This window comes from Mustela erminea, chromosome 11 (genome assembly GCF_009829155.1).
Source record: "Mustela erminea isolate mMusErm1 chromosome 11, mMusErm1.Pri, whole genome shotgun sequence".
In the NCBI taxonomy this organism is placed as follows: Eukaryota; Metazoa; Chordata; class Mammalia; order Carnivora; family Mustelidae; genus Mustela; species Mustela erminea.
In genome coordinates this window covers 16,651,256-16,667,208 of record NC_045624.1, presented here as the reverse complement: position 1 = coordinate 16,667,208, position 15,953 = coordinate 16,651,256, and the positions used below count along the sequence as shown (strand labels likewise).

The 15,953-nt window shown below is 39.9% G+C and overlaps 1 non-coding gene across 1 annotated transcript; it reads left to right on the top strand.

Moving 5' to 3' along the window:
- Positions 1 to 15,507: 15,507 nt before the first annotated feature.
- On the top strand, positions 15,508 to 15,653 carry LOC116569711. The gene has a single exon (XR_004277150.1). It is a non-coding gene; the product is annotated as a U4 spliceosomal RNA (small nuclear RNA).
- The last annotated feature ends 300 nt before the right edge of the window (positions 15,654 to 15,953 follow it).

Here is a 15,953-nt window from a genome sequence, read left to right as displayed (position 1 = left end):
AGTATCTTCTTTCTCTCCTTCCACTAATCCTACAAGTCAATTAAAATAATAGATTTTTTTTTTAATCTTCCACATAATTATAGTCACCCTCAATGCTGGTCTTTGTATTAGTTTATGAATTTTGCTTCTTTGGGAGACAGATCAGGAAGATGACATTTGTGGGGCTCTAAGCTACTAGTGGCTGCACAGTGATTTGTGGATATGTTCTCAGGAAGACTGTTTCATCATCCGGGCTTCTATAAAATTGGAGATTAAAAAAAATACTGTGTGCGCACTCTCGTGCGTGCTGTGTCCTGCGTGCCGGTGTGCCTGTGCATATGGAGGTGGTGGTCCTCTCTCTATTCTTTATTCCAGCAGGAATTGAGGCTCAGTTTCACACCTCTCTCCGTGCTGTACACATCCTTTTGGATTACTTCCTCTTTAGAACATTTTCTCCCTTTCAAAGCTCTCCTCAGTTTGAGAACAGAAAATGCACCTATAACGGGTCCAGAGGGAGAGGGAGAATGCTGATTTTTCCTGACTTCCACATCCGTTGAAGAATGTGTGTGAAGATGGACTTTTGAGACCCCACTAAGGGGACACAAAGAGGTGAGGTGCGGAGAGTCACTTTTGCTGGAGAGCGGTGGGATCACTTCGCAGTGCTAGGCTTGCAAGTCTGGTCCTCCGAGGCTATTGATTTTCTCTTGGCTGCTTTTCTCTTCTCATACATGGAACTTTTAAGACATTTTAGCAAGACTGTGGTTTTATAGGATATATTTTATTGATGATAAAGTTAGATTCTATACTCAGGCCTTATTCTTATCTATTCAGAGATAATTAGTAACTGTCCAATCTTGAGAACTTGCTGTGACTGCTCACCCTCGGGGGGTAAAGAGGCCAGAAGCCCGCGAATAGTGCTCACTGGCTGTCCATTTGAAATTTTCTAGCTAACAAGCCATTCCAGTAAAAAAGCGTAAGTGTACCAGCCAGGGGAGAATGGGACCACATCTGACCAGCAAACAATGGGATGAAATATTTCATTGATTTGCTCTCGCCCTGTATCAACACACTGTTGCCCATATTCAATACATGGGATTTCCCTCCTCCAAATAAATTTTTGCTCAACATGGGGACTTATTTAAATGTATATGAAGTTTCCGCTTGGAGACATACTTTCATATAAGTAACCACTTTCATATAAATCAACCACTTGGAACTGATAATACATAAAACAAAAATGTTTGAATAATAAAATATAGTAAACCATGGGCCTATCACATTATATCACATGTATTTATTGAATTTATTGGGGAAAGAGAAGAGGAAGAATTTTAAAAAACCCAGATATACAGCCTCCTGAGCCAAACTGTACATCGTTGCTGGTGCTAGAAGGTCCGTTTGTACCCCAGCTGCCTTGATAAAACACTGATGAATCACAGACCTGTACTCCTGAAACACGTGTTGGCAAAACACGTGTCACAGAATCATCTCTTAGATATTGGAAGGAGCACTGAAGCATCACTGGTTTGTGGTCTTGGGACCACAAGTCATAATACCATTTTAAAGGTAAGTCTAATCCAAATGGCCAACAGACACATGAAAAAGTGCTCAACATTGTTTGGCATCAGGGAAACACAAATCAAAACCTCCATGAGATACCCCCTCACACCAGTCAGAATGGCTTAAATTAACAAGTCAGGAAATGATAGATCTTGGCGAGGTTGCAGAGAAAGGGGAACCCCCCTACACTGTTGGTAGGAATAAGCTGGTGCAACCACTCTGGAAAAATGTGTGAAGGTTCCTCAAAAAGTTGAAAATAGAGCTACCCTATGACCCAGCAATTGCATTGTAATTGGAAGGGGCACGTGCACCCGAATGTTTATAGCAGCCATGTCCACAACAGCCAAACTATGGAAAGAACCTAGATGTCCATCAACAGATGAATGGATAAAGAAGATGTGATATATATATACAATGGGATATTATGCAGTCATCAAAAAACCGAAATCTTGCCATTTGCGACGACGTGGATGGAACTAGAGGTTATTATGCTGAGTGAAATAAGTCAACCAGAGAAAGACACATATCACATGATCCCACTGATATGAGTAATTTGAGAAATAAGAGAGAGGATCATAGGGGAAGGGAGGGAACAATGAAATAAGATGAAACTAGAGAAGGAGACAAACCATAAGAGATTCTTAATCTCAAGAAACAGAGAGTTGCTGGAGGGGAGGGGAGAGGGAGGGATGGTGTAGCTGGGTGATGGACACTGGGGAGGGTATGTGCTATGGTGAGTGCTGTGTACTGTGTAAGACTGATGAATCACAGACCTGTACTCCTGAAACAAACAATAAATTTTATGTTAATTCAAAAAAATAAATAAAATATAAAGCAGTCCCATCATCTTAACATGGATTTAGCCAACAAAACATATGCAGGTATCTCTTGCTTTATATTTATTTATTTATTTATTTACTTACTTACTTACTTATTTATTTATACTGTGCTCAGTTATCCAATATAGTACATTATTAGTTTTGGTTATAGTGTTTAATGATTCATTAGTTGTGTATAATACCCTGTGCTGATCACTACACATGCCCTCCTTAATACCCATCACCCCGTTATCCTCCCCCTCCCCCTCCCCTCCCCTCTGAAACCCTCAGTTTGTTTCCCAGAGTCAAGAATTTCATTTGATTTGTCTCCCTCTCTGATTTCTTTCCCACTCAGTTTTTCCCTCCCTTCCCCTATGTTCCTCTGTGCTATTCCTTACATTCTACATAAGACTGAAACCCTATGATGATTGACTTTCTCTGCCTGACTTATTTCACTCAGCATAATCCCCTCCAGTGCTATCCACGTTGGCGCAGATGGTGGGCATTCATCCTTTCTGATGGCTGAGGAATATTCCATCGTCACTTTGCTTTTATGAAGGACTTACATTAGCACCTGTTTTCGCTAATCAAAAGAAACCTGGAGAGGACTTCTTCTTTCAGGGAAAAAAGATAAAAAGCATAAACAAGAGTTCGGTTAGCCCGCATAGAGGCAGTGCATACCCTGCACAGTGAGGCCATCCCGCCACGCCCCTCCCCAGGAAAGCTGCCCAGCTTCTCAGCATCAAGCCCCTGGAGCTGTGAACCATCTGTGAGCGCCTGCTTTATCTCGGCTTCTCTTGTCCATACGCAACGAGATTATACTAAGATATCAGAAAAGCTTAAGAGAGGTGATTTTGGGGTCTAGGAATGCTCAAAGTTTTTTCCATATACATAAATGGCAATGGCTTCTTTGCTTTATGCCATTTCAGCCTACAGAGGTTTTCATAGGTGCACTCTCCTTCTGGACAGTGGGGAAAACCTGTGTAATTGTAGTTGTCATTCTATAGGTTTATACACTTACTCTTTGCTGAGCACTGGAGAAAGCCTGGGTCTACAAAAAGTGATGTATTTGTTGCCTTGCTCTCAAGATGCCACCTCTTTGAGAAAACCAAACTAAAGAGCCCCGAAAAATAAGTCACAGAGAATGAGATATGACAAAGCTGGATGAGACCACATGTCAGTGACAGACCTAAGGGAAAGACCTCCCATTCCTCACTGCGATGCAGGTAAGTGGCCTCGCTGTGACTTCCGTCAGTCATGCCTCTCCATTTCCCAGCTTTGGTCTTTGTAAAGCGCAGGTCACCTTGATGTATTTTTTCATTATGTTAAAGACAATGAAGCTTGACAGCACAGTTGTTTACAAGAATGAAAATTTGGATTTAAATGAAATGTCCAAAAATATGTTATTAATAAAAAAATTATGGAACATCTATCCAAAAGAATGTGCAGCTATTAAAATGATTTCATACCTTTCTGTTTACTGGCTTGAAAAATGTTGATATCCAATGAAAAAATGCAGGTTATAGCATTTTTATGAAACTATTACATGAGTAAGATTTTTTTCCTCCACTCTCCGGACATAAGAAATGTCACATTTTAAAATTCCACTGCTGTTTATAGGTGGCAGGTAATCTGACATTGTCACCAGGGTTGTGTGTGTTTGTTTGTTTGTTTGTTTTAGAGTAGGATGTTTGCAGGACCTGGTTCAGACCTTCCGAGCAGGCATTGCAGTCCTGGGTGCCAAGCCTTGTTCTCCACTGTCTAGGAGGAGCCCCATCACAAGGGACCGAGGGGACCCTCTCTTCCCTGTCAAGGGAAAATTTTTTCTTTTTAGGAGATTGGAAGAGAAGTCACAGGTTGGCAAATGGAATCTGTGAGACTCAACTTCTGATTTCCCTGGAAAAGAAAAAGTGAAGCCATTCTCATTCTTCCTCATCTTTTTATAGTGGTAAAAATAAAGAAAAACCATGATTAAGTTTTCCTGCAATCCTATAATGCGCATAATTTATTACATATGCATTATATGATGCAAAAATTGAATGTCTGGAAAGAAATATACTCCAAACTATTAAGAGGAACTATTCTAAGATGTCCAATTATGCTTTGATCTTCTTTCTTTCTTTTATTTTTAAAGATCTGTCTCATCCTGTTTTTCTTATTTTTTGTTTTACAATAAATGCCTCTGTAATAACAAAATGATGAATTTAGTTAATAGAGTCTTATCCTTTTGTCTCTTTAAAAACCATTTAAAAATCATTCATAGGGGCACCTGGGTGGCTCAGTGGGTTAAAGCCTCTGCCTTCGGCTGCAGTCATGAACCTGGGGTCCTGGGATCAGCCCCGCATAGGGCTCTCTTCTCAGAAGGGAGCCTGTTTCCTCCTCTGTCTCTCTCTGCCTGCCTCTCTGCCTGCTTGTGATCTCTATCTGTCAAAAAAAAAAAAAAAATCCTTAAAAATCATTCATAAATAAGGGATACATTTTTTAAAACTGCTTTTAATGCTCACAATGACACTGTGATGTAGGTATATTTTTCCCCTTTTTCCCACGTGGTAAGTAAGTTATAAGGGATTAAGTTGTGTCCAAACCCTTAGAAACTAGTAAGTGGCAGAGTGAGAATTTGGAGCTGCACCTTCTCAATATAAATGAGCGCTTATTTCTTTCACCAATCTATTATTGGTGAAAGATTATTGAAGTGAAAGATTATTCACCATAATCTTTCACCAATCACCTATTAGGGAAAAATACTAATTTGGATAATTTTTCTTGGCTAATTAAAATTTGTAAGATACATCTGCAAAGCAAAGACTGACCCTCTTGTGAATCCTTGGAACACCACATTTGCTACTCTGCACAGGAGAGAATGAATGGAGGGAGTGGAAGACGCAAACTTGGAAGCTAAAGTCACACCGATTTATTATTTCACAGTTCTGTAGGTCAAGAACCCGGGGAATCAAAGAGCTGTACTCCAGGTCCCATAGGACTGAAATCAAGGTTCTCAATGCTCTAGGCTTTTGTCAGGAGGCTTTGGGAGAGAACCTGATTCCAGACTCACTCATGTGTCCTCCATAATACCCACCATCAGGTTGTAGGAATGAGGTCCAGGTTGGCTTGCCGGCTGTCACCTGGGGCAACTCTGAGACTCTTCTTGAGTGTCTCTGACTCATCTCTTCTACCCCAACTCTCCTCTGCCTCTAGCTGGAGAAACTCCTCTGCTTTAAGGGGTCAAGTAATTAGATTGGGCTTCCCCCAGATAAGACAGGTTCCTCTCCCTAATTTAATCCGTAACCTCAATTACATTTGCAAACCCCTTCACAGCCCTACCTAGACAGTGTTTGAATAACCAGGGGACAGAATCTTGGGGGAACATCTTTAAAATTTTGCCTGCTGCAAGTAAAACTTGGGAATAGGAGTATTCACACTATTTTCAAAAGGTTAATATGGTATTGATAAGCCCCAAAGCTAATACCTAAACAGTTGATACATTTCAGATGGTCTGAGAGATAGTTCCCCAAGTCCACACCTTGAGTAGTTTTTTCTGATAGATATTTCAAAATGCGGTTTTTGTGGTCTTGCATGAGTGTCTATGTTCATCCTTACTGGTAAAGTGGAACACAAATGTGTTATTCCCAAATAAAAGACTATTTCATGGAGTTTAGCCTATATTCAAGGGAAAATACCAAGGTCAAGGGACCTTGTTAATACACAGGTGGCCTGGTTATCACACAGGCTTGTAGTTCCACAGTCTGAGCACCAGTTCAAAGTGCAGCTGACCGTTGACCTACTTCTCTGCATTTGTCTCCATCTGAATTGCATTTATCACCATTACCCTAGCCAGGATACACAGTTTTACTATGAATTGTGTTTTTATGGACATAAACTGAGTTCAAAAAGATAAACTTCCAGGACTAGATAAACATTAAGCCCTTTAGCTTCTTCCCTGGAGTAAGAAGGAAAAAATAACCATTTTTTCCCCTGGTCTGTCTTTTCAGTGAAGTAACCCAATTTAACTTCATAAACTTTATTTTGCTCTGCTATAGTCTACTTCCAAAAGAGTAGGTATTACTGTCTGTAAGGGTTAGATAAATGGACCCACTTTTGTCATTAGAAATTACACATTCTTCTTTTTTTATTTATTTTTATTTTTAAAATTTAATTTGATTTTTTTCAGTGTCCCAAAATTCATTGTTTATGCACCACACCCAGTGTGCCATATGCGATATGTGTCCTCCATAATACCCACCATCAGGTTCACCCAACCCACCACCCTCCTCCCCTCCAGAACCCTCAGTTTGTTTCTCAGAGTCCACAGTCTCTCAGGGTTTGTCTCCCCCTCCCCCAACTCACTTCTCTCCATCTCCCAATGTCCTCCATGTTATTCCTTATGCTCCATAAGTAAGTGAAATCATATGATAATTGACTCTCTCTGCTTGACTTATTTCACTCAGCATAATCTCTTCCAGTCCCATCCATGTTGATACAAATGTTGTGTATTCTTCCTTTCTGATGGCTGCGTAATATTCCATTATATGTATGGACCATATCTTCTTTAACTATTTATCTGTTGAAGGGCTTCTTGGTTCTTTCCACAGTTTGGCAACTGTGGCTGCTATGAACATTGGGATACAGATGGCCCTTCTTTTCACTACATCAGTATCTTTGGGGTAAATACTTAGTAGTGCAATTGCAGGGTCATAGGGAAGCTCTATTTTTAATTTCTTGAGGAATCTCCACACTGTTCTCCAAAGTGGCTGCACTAACTTGCATTCCCACCAACAGTGTAAGAGGGTTTCCCTTTCTCCACATCCTCTCCAACACATGATGTTTCCTGTCTTGCTAATTTTGGCCATTCCAACTGGTGTAAGGTGGTATCTCAATGTGGTTTTGATTTGAATCTCCTTGATGGCTAATGATGATGAACATTTTTTCATGTGTCTGTTAGCCATTTGTGTGTCTTCTTTGGAGAAGTGTCTGTTCATGTCTTCTGCCCATTTTTTGACATGTTTATTTGTTTTATGTGTGTTGAGTTTGAGAGTTCTTTATAAATCTTGGATATCAGCCTTTTGACTCTAGTGTTATTTGTGAATATCTTCTCCCATTCCGTGTGTTTCCTCTTTGTTTTGTTGACTTGTTTCCTTTGCTGTGCAGATGCTTTTGATCTTGATCAAGTCCCAAAAGTTCATTTTCGCTTTTGTTTCCTTTGCCTTTGGCGACATGTCTTAAAAGAAGTTACGGTGGCCGATGTCGAAGAGGTTATTGCCTATGTTCTCCTCTAGGGTTTTGATAGATTCCTGCCTCACATTGAGGTCTTTTATCCATTTTGAGTTTATTTTTGTGTATGGTATAGGAGAATGGTTGAGTTTCATTCTTCTATACATAGCTGTCCAATTTTCCCAGCACCATTTATTGAAGAGACTGTCTTTTTTCCACTGTATATTTTTTCCTGCTTTGTCGAAAATTATTTGACCATAGAGTTGAGTGTCCATATCTGGGCTCTCTACTCTATTTGAGTTCCTCTCTTCCTTAGGGAAAAAAAGAACTTTGGGAAGTCTGGATGGCTCAGTTGTTTGAGCACCTGACTCTTGGTTTTGGCTCCAGTCACAATATCAGGGTCATGAGATCTAGCCCCATGTTGGGCTCCAAGCACAGGAGGGATTCTGCTCGAGATTTTCTCCCTGCCCCTCCCCTGTTCATGCTCTCTCTTTCTCTCTATAAAATAAATAAAAAGAAGGAAAGAAAGAAAGGAGAAAGAAAGAAAGAAACAAACAAACAAACAAACTAATAGAAACAGCCCTGGCATACACCAGAAGATAGATAGACAGATAGAGAGACAGTAGATAGAGGGCAGGAGACAATGGAGAACCTAAGAGATTGGGACAATACATTTTGACAAGGAAGCCTAAATGAATTCTGAAGTAGAGAGAAAATGAATGGATATTTTAATTTAGATATATATATTGGGGAAATTAGTAAATAGAGCTATAAACATCTGGTATTGCAAAGACTAAATTTTCCTTTTTAAGGGAATTCATGAGACTTGGAGGTTATGACTTGTTCCCATGGAAGGTACACAGAATTTACCTTGTCTTTTATCCACTGTCAAGGAATATAACTGGTAGGAGCAGAACCTAGCAGAACTAGTATGAGGGACCATGATGCTAATAGTATATTGTTAAGTGTTGACTTGGTCTAACACAGAATAGGATTTTTTTGGCCTGAGGTTGTATATTAGTAAAGGTTCTGGAGGAACAGACCCAATAAGATGTGTTTATATGTAGAACAGATTTACTTTAAGGAATTGACTCAGGTGATTATGGAAGTACCCAAGTTCAAAGTCTGCGGAGTGAGTTGGTGGGCTGAAGACCCAAGAGGAGCTGACACTGCAGTTGAAGTCTGAGGGTCATGCATTGGCAGAATTCCCTCTTGCTCAAAGACCTCAGTCTTTTGTTCTATTCAGGCCTTTAACTGATTAGATGAAGCCCACCTACATTTTGCTGGGCAATCTGCTTTACTCAAAGTCCACTGATTTAAATATTAACCTCATCTAAAAACATCCCTATGGAAATATCCAGAATAATGTTTGAGCACATATCTAGGCATTGTGGTCTAGCCAGGTTGATGTATAAAATTAACCATCACAAGAGATTCTAAGTTTAATCTTTTGAATGTGTGGTCTAAATTCTTGCCAATTTAGAAAATTTAGTTCATATGGCTGTAAAAATAATGTTGATACTACCTGTTTTTCTACATTTAGATTACTTAGCTTAGTACACAGTGTATGTAAGTGCTTTTAAACCCATTATAAATGCTAATATCTATTATCCCCAGGTACCTATTATGTGCCAGGAACTGCACAGAGTGTCTTATAACCTACGCAATAGATAATTCTCACTTTATAGGCGAGCAGTTTGGAAGTAATTGATTGACCCATGTAAGGAAGAGTTGAGCAGCAAAGATGAAACCTGAGGTCAATCTTCTCTCCTGAAATCTTACTTTTACACCATATCACTCTGCCTTCCACACACCATGAGCGCTACCTAGAAACCCATCACCTTTATCTTTTAGGCAATCTACAAATTGGCTCCTAACATCATAGCTAAAAAAAAAGGCAGGAACATCAGATATTTTTATTATAACTTAAACATAATTAATATGGTCAATGGAAATTGAAATGTTTAAGGAAATGTTTCAAGAGCCTGATTATTATGCAATAGTCTTTAATTATTAGCTGAAAATAGGATGTATTTTAGCATCATCAGATGGCTCTTATCTAATTAATATGAATAACATCACCGCCAACATTTCTTGAATAATTGTGTATATTCTACATAAATGGTTGCAGCAAAGGAGCTGTCAGAACAGCAAACTGATTTTCTCTTGTGTTGGCAGCAGCACATCTAATTTAAATCTCAGTATAGGCTGGCCGGGCCACTGTCTTACTGAAATTCTATTAAAGTCAATGCTTTATATCTGCCTCTCCATGTTCATTGGCAAGGACCCTGCGACAGCTCCCAAGGAAATCTGAGTAGTCCTATAATTTATTTGTTCATTTTATCCATTTATGAAAGGAAACAAGAGCACCAGCCATTTGGGAAAGGATTTACATAATTTAATTAAATGTGATCACTGCCTTCCTATCTCAATATGCTGATGCAGTTGATAACATCCCAAATGTTTTTTAGTCCTTGTCTCCAATCTACCTTGAAGTCCCAAGGCACACATGAGGGGAGTGGGGGTAGGGTGGGGGATTAGAAGTTAGCCACCATTCTACCAAAATCAATATATTCTTACATTATCCATCCACCATCCTTCATGACTAGGAAATGTAACAGACACTACTGGTTGCCAATCCAATAGGCTTTCCCCCTTCCTGCTGGTCAGATCCTGACTTTTCATTGTATCTCAGGTATAGATGTTGATTTGCCTAAGTGAACTGTAGTAATTTCATTACCTTTTTTCACTGGAAGGTTCAGGGAGGGGAACATGAGGATGTCCTGGCTTCTGAAATGTAAGAAGTTGGCTGAGGGACTTTGGGTGAAAGAATTTTTGTTTTTTAAAAAGGATACACAGGAGAAGACGTGCCCCTCTTTCCCACTGAATCTTGTCATGTCTGGAGGATGAGATGCTTGGAGCATGGTAACCACTTGGTGATCATGAGAGAGACTACTGTGGTGGGTACACCAGAGAGGTTGCAGAGAAAGAGATCCAGAGTTCTTGATATTCAAATGAACTGCTGGAATTGTTCAATCCTGGAGCTGTCCCCCCCCATCTTATTATTTGATATAAAAATATTTCTTAATTTATTAAGCTGTTGAGTGAAGGTTTTTCTGTGACTTTTGATTGAACGCATCCTTACTGATAGGATTGACCCTTCAGATTCCTCTTGGCAGCTGTGTCCTTTCTTTGAAGGATGTGCCTTATTTACTCAGTTTTTCTGCCTGTGACCTTCCCCCTGAATATTGGTGAGTCATGCACAGAGTCTTTCATTGCTACAGAGGCATGTGTTGTGGAGGATGTATTACATGAAAGGCAAGTTCGTGCTACACTGTGGGACTGCTGCCCATGGGTGTGCCAGTAGTGGTGTGTGTGCAGAGTACTAGCCAAGTACAGTTATGTACAGGATGAACTCAGGGATGCACTACCACCAATTTTCTCTCCAACACACACACACATACACACACACACACATACAGAGAGAGAGAGAGAGAGAGAGAGATGTGAGAATGTGCTCATAGGGAGGGGAAAATACCCTCAAAGAACCTAAATGCTCAGTTGGAGCATATGGCTGAAGACATTCACCACCTTATATGTGTTGGAGGAAGGGTGAATTAGTGGTGTTGGTTAATTCTGGAAATATGGCCAGAATATCACCTTTATGGGAGCTAAAGACCAGGATGGAGGGCCTAGCTTTAGGTTTATAAACCAAATGGAATTAATACCAAACTCAAGAATCAGGCAAGTTATCCCACCTGGTGCAGGAGGACTATAGCATGAAGGAACAAAAGAAGACTCATGATTTTGGTGGGCAGGCTCACTCTCAAGATCAGGAAAAGGACTGAGATGAGCACACTACTATGGACTGAACTGTGCTGTGCTCTCCCAAGCTCACAGGTTGATTCCCTAACCTCCAGTGAAACGGTCTGTGGAGATGGGGCCTTTGAGAAGTAATTAAGTTCAGGTAAAGTCATGATGGTTGGGTGGGGAGATGCTCTTCTAAGGGGAGACATAAAAGGGTTTGTTCCCATGTAAAAACATAGCAAGAAGGTGTGCATCTGCCAGTCAGAAATAATAATGGTGTTAATAATAGTGTGATATAGTGAATAGTAGTGTGATGACCCAGGTTATTCATGGTGGAGTTGGGGCTTCCTGATCACCCTTGTCCAGGAGTCAAAAATATATATTTCAACTTCTACCTAATGGAGCAGACTTTGGTGATTATGGTTTGAACCCTTTGAAGCTGCCAACTTCAGGAACAAAATTACTAAGCATGAAATGTATGTTGTTTCTTCAACTGTCCTAAGTGTATTGCTAAGTGTCCTTTCATCTTTAAAGAATTAATGTGAACTATCTTGTTGGTCAGCAGATTTATACGCAGAAGTAGTTTATATCTTTGTCTAGATTTCTTAAGCATTCAGAAAGTTCTTGGCATGGTACATCCCAAGTGAAGTGGGAAAGGAGAGAAACCCACATTTCTGTTTTCATCTTAAAAATTATTGGAAGTATAAATGGGATTTTGCCAAAGACATTTACCTCTGAGAAGGTGACTGTGTTAGTTGAGAGTAGCAGCAGGGGAGAACTCCTATTTTTTACTTTATACACTTCTATCCAAATGTGTTTTGAGCTTTGTTACAAATGATTTGTTCTTCAGGAAAACAGCTATATAGGCACTTTTGAGAAACAGGCTTTGGTATACATGGGGGTTTGAATAATCCTCTTTTATTCTATTTTAGAAAGTTATTGGTTGTTAAGGAAAGCATACATCTGAGGAAAAGTTTAGACACAGAAGCCAAACAGATCAGTTTCTGATTTCTGATTCTGCCTCTTTCTGTTTGTAAGAGGTTCTACAAACTCTTGGATTTCTTTTTTACCTCATAGGTGAAATAATAGTAACAAAGCATTGTCCAACTTTTGTAGTGATGGGAAAGAATGTATGTGTCATGCCTGACACAAGGAAGATATTAATGAAGTGCTGGTTATGTAATGAGGGGCCAGATCATGGATTGCCTCCTGTGGAGGCTGATGGAGATCCCTATTGACAAGGCTGTCCTGGTGTACCCTGTTCTCCAACTCTAATTATCATTAGCACCCCCTTTTCGTTCTCAAATCATTTGAACTGGAGGATAAATAACACAGTCACCTTATTCTAAGCCTTCGGGGTGTTTGGACTTTATGCCAAAAGTTCCAGAGAGCTTCTGAGGAAGAAGAATATGCCCCAGATTTAGTAGGGTTTCTGAAATTCTCAGCAACCAAAGGAATGGTAGTTAATGGGTAGTTATATCGGCATGTTTCAAGAGCAGACAGGGATGTATGCCTAGAGGAAAGAGACTCAGATGGCCGAAGGAAGCCCTGAAAGATGAATCCGGTGATGGAAGGGGACAGGTATGAAATGAGGCCACTCTGGCACTATGTTTTGTACAGATGCCTGCCATGCTTCTGTTGCTGGTTTGTTTGCTTTTTAAATTTCAGTACTGACAAGTATAAAACTGTTTGAATATTCCCATGAATTCAGATTAAATTGGATTCATCAGTTAATAGAGTGTTATTATTAGAGACTGAATCATTCACTCTGAAACCATTATCTGATACATTTCAGAAATAAACATTTAGTAGATGTGCCACTCTTCCTGTTTTTATTTGCTGCATGGACCACAAACATCCAAAGGTCATACGGCATATGAATCAGAGGATAGGATCATCCCTGGGCACATAGGCAGACACAAAAGGACACCCCCAGATAAAAGTTTAGACTTAGAGACAATCTCAGGTGCAGAAATTAGTGCCGACATGACTCTTCATTTTCTGAAGCAGGGGACACTCTGGGAAAGGTGGGCGAGTATTCATTGGTGGAGGAATATAGAACCAGATCAAATTCCAGTTTTGTTCCAGTTGTTCTTAATCAGGGGGTGTAACAGCATTCTCTGGGGACCTTTCAAAAAAAAAAATACACATGCTGGAGCACTGCACCAGATTTACTAAATTAGAATGGGTGGGTGGAGGGAAAATGAATCTTGAACACCTGCCCAGTGAGTCTGTTGTGGACTCTGGATTAAAAACTAATGATCTAGGGGCGCCTGGGTGGCTCAGTTCGTTAGGCCTCGGCCTTTGGCTCAGGTCATAATCTCAGGGTCCTGGGATTGAGCCCCATGTCAGGCTCTCTGCCTAGCAGGGAGCCTGCTTTCCTTTCTCTCTCTGCCTGACTCTGCCTACTTATAATTTCTGTCAGAGGTTCCAGGTAAAGCTGCCCACAACTGGAAGCTCTTCTTCATCTCTATCCTCACTGCTTTATTTCAAGAGGTCTTAATTATTTCTTGCCCAGACTATTACTTTAGTAGTAATGTCACTACCTCCTATCCCAGTTGTTGCTAAAATAATCTTTCTAAATAAAAATCGTATCATGACTCAATACCTTAAAGTGATTTCATGGCTCCCCATTTAATCAAGTCCAAAACGTCATTTGTGGAACAACATTGTCATCCCATGCCAGCCTCATCTCCCACCGCACTGCCATGCTCTGATGCTGGCCCTCGACTCTCCTAGATGCAGGTGCTTTTATCATTGCTGTTGCAGTGCAGTTAGAAGCACAGACTTGCAGAATTCCTCTTCAAACTCCTATGTATCTGCTTCCAGCTTGTGTCCTGGGGCAAATTCTTCTTACGTCTGTGGATTTCCTCATTTGCGAAGTACAGTTGACAGTATAGTGCCTACCTCTTAGAACGATATGAAAATCAAGTACATTAATATATATATATATACATATATATATATATCTTATATATGTGCATACACACACATACATGCGTGCGCGCATATATAAAGCATTTGGAAATGTGCCCAGCAAGTAGTAGATGTTAAAGGTCTCTTTAAAACCATCTCTTTGAGAGAATCTCCCACTCATCTTTGAATACCAGTTTGCATAACACTTCCTTTGAGAAGACAGTCCTGTATGCTCTATATAAATTGTTTCCTTCCTTGATCATTTATGGTATTTAATTCATGTTTCCTAACACTTAACAATTCTCCTTCCCATTCATCCATAAGCCTCTAAAGAGAAATTTTGTTTCATCCTTTGATAATATTGTTCTTCTTGAAGACTAGTCATAGTGCTTTAGGTTGAATGGTCACTTTGCTGAACAACCAAGTGGGAGACCATAACTATGGGGTCATGGACTCTCTGGGACATGGGAATGAAGATTATGAGACAAGAGAAATCCTCGTGCCTGAAACAAGGGATCCAAGGCAACAGGAGAGAGAAGCTTGTAGCCAGTTGCCTCTTCCTTTTGTTTCTCCCAAGTCACGTATTGGCCACTCATGAAGTCTACTGTTCATTTTTTTTTTTTTTCTCAGAAAACTTTAAGGAGGGAAAGTCTTAAAGAGATGAAGAATCAGAAATGGTTGATGTTTTTGTATAGGGACTTAAAATAATTGAGAGATTTGGAGACGTTTTATATTGAAGTATAGGATATACATAGTAAATACACAAATCTAAGCATAGAGCTTGATAGATTTTTAAAAAGATTTTATTTATTTATTTGAAAGACAGAGATCACAAGTAGGCAGAGAGGCAGGCAGAGAGAGAAAGGAGGTAGCAGGCTCCCTGCCGAGCAGAAAGCCCGGTGCTGGCCTCGATCCCAGGACCCTGAGATCATGACCTGAGCTGAAGACAGAGGCTTAATACACTGAGCCACCCAGGTGCCCCACTGATACATTTTTGCAAGGCGTACACATCCATGTAACCAACACTCAGACCAAGATATAAACATTTCTCCCACCTCAGAACCCTCTTTTATGGCCATCCCCAGTCATTCTCCATAAAAACCACAACTTTATTTCTATAAATTTTAAATTTTTAAATTTCTATAAAATTTTGATTTTATTTCTATAACTATTTTTGTCTCCTTTTGAGTTGTATATACATGAAATTATACCATGTGTCAGCTTTGTGCAGTGGCAGTATCGTAGCCAATGAGGTTTATCTGAGGTGCAATTATTGCCAATTGAAATTATACCATGTGTCTTGTGTCTTTGGCTCATCATTTTGTCTGAGGGACTTAGCCATATTTTTGAGTGAAGCAATGGTTTATTTTTTCATTGGTGTGTATTTTCCATTATTAGAGTATACCATGATTTATTTATACATTGTACTGTTGATAGACAGTTGGGTCATTTATAGTTTTTGACATATACAAATAATGCTGCTGCAAATGTTCTTATAACAAGTCCAGTAGTCAAATTATTTGGGCACAATATGGCAGATGGACCCTAAGATTACACCCAGTGATTTCTGCCTCCTGGTATGCATGTCTTTCTGTTATCTCCAGCACTCCCACAATGAGGATAGGACCTATAACCTGCTTCTAATCAATATAATATGGCAAAGGT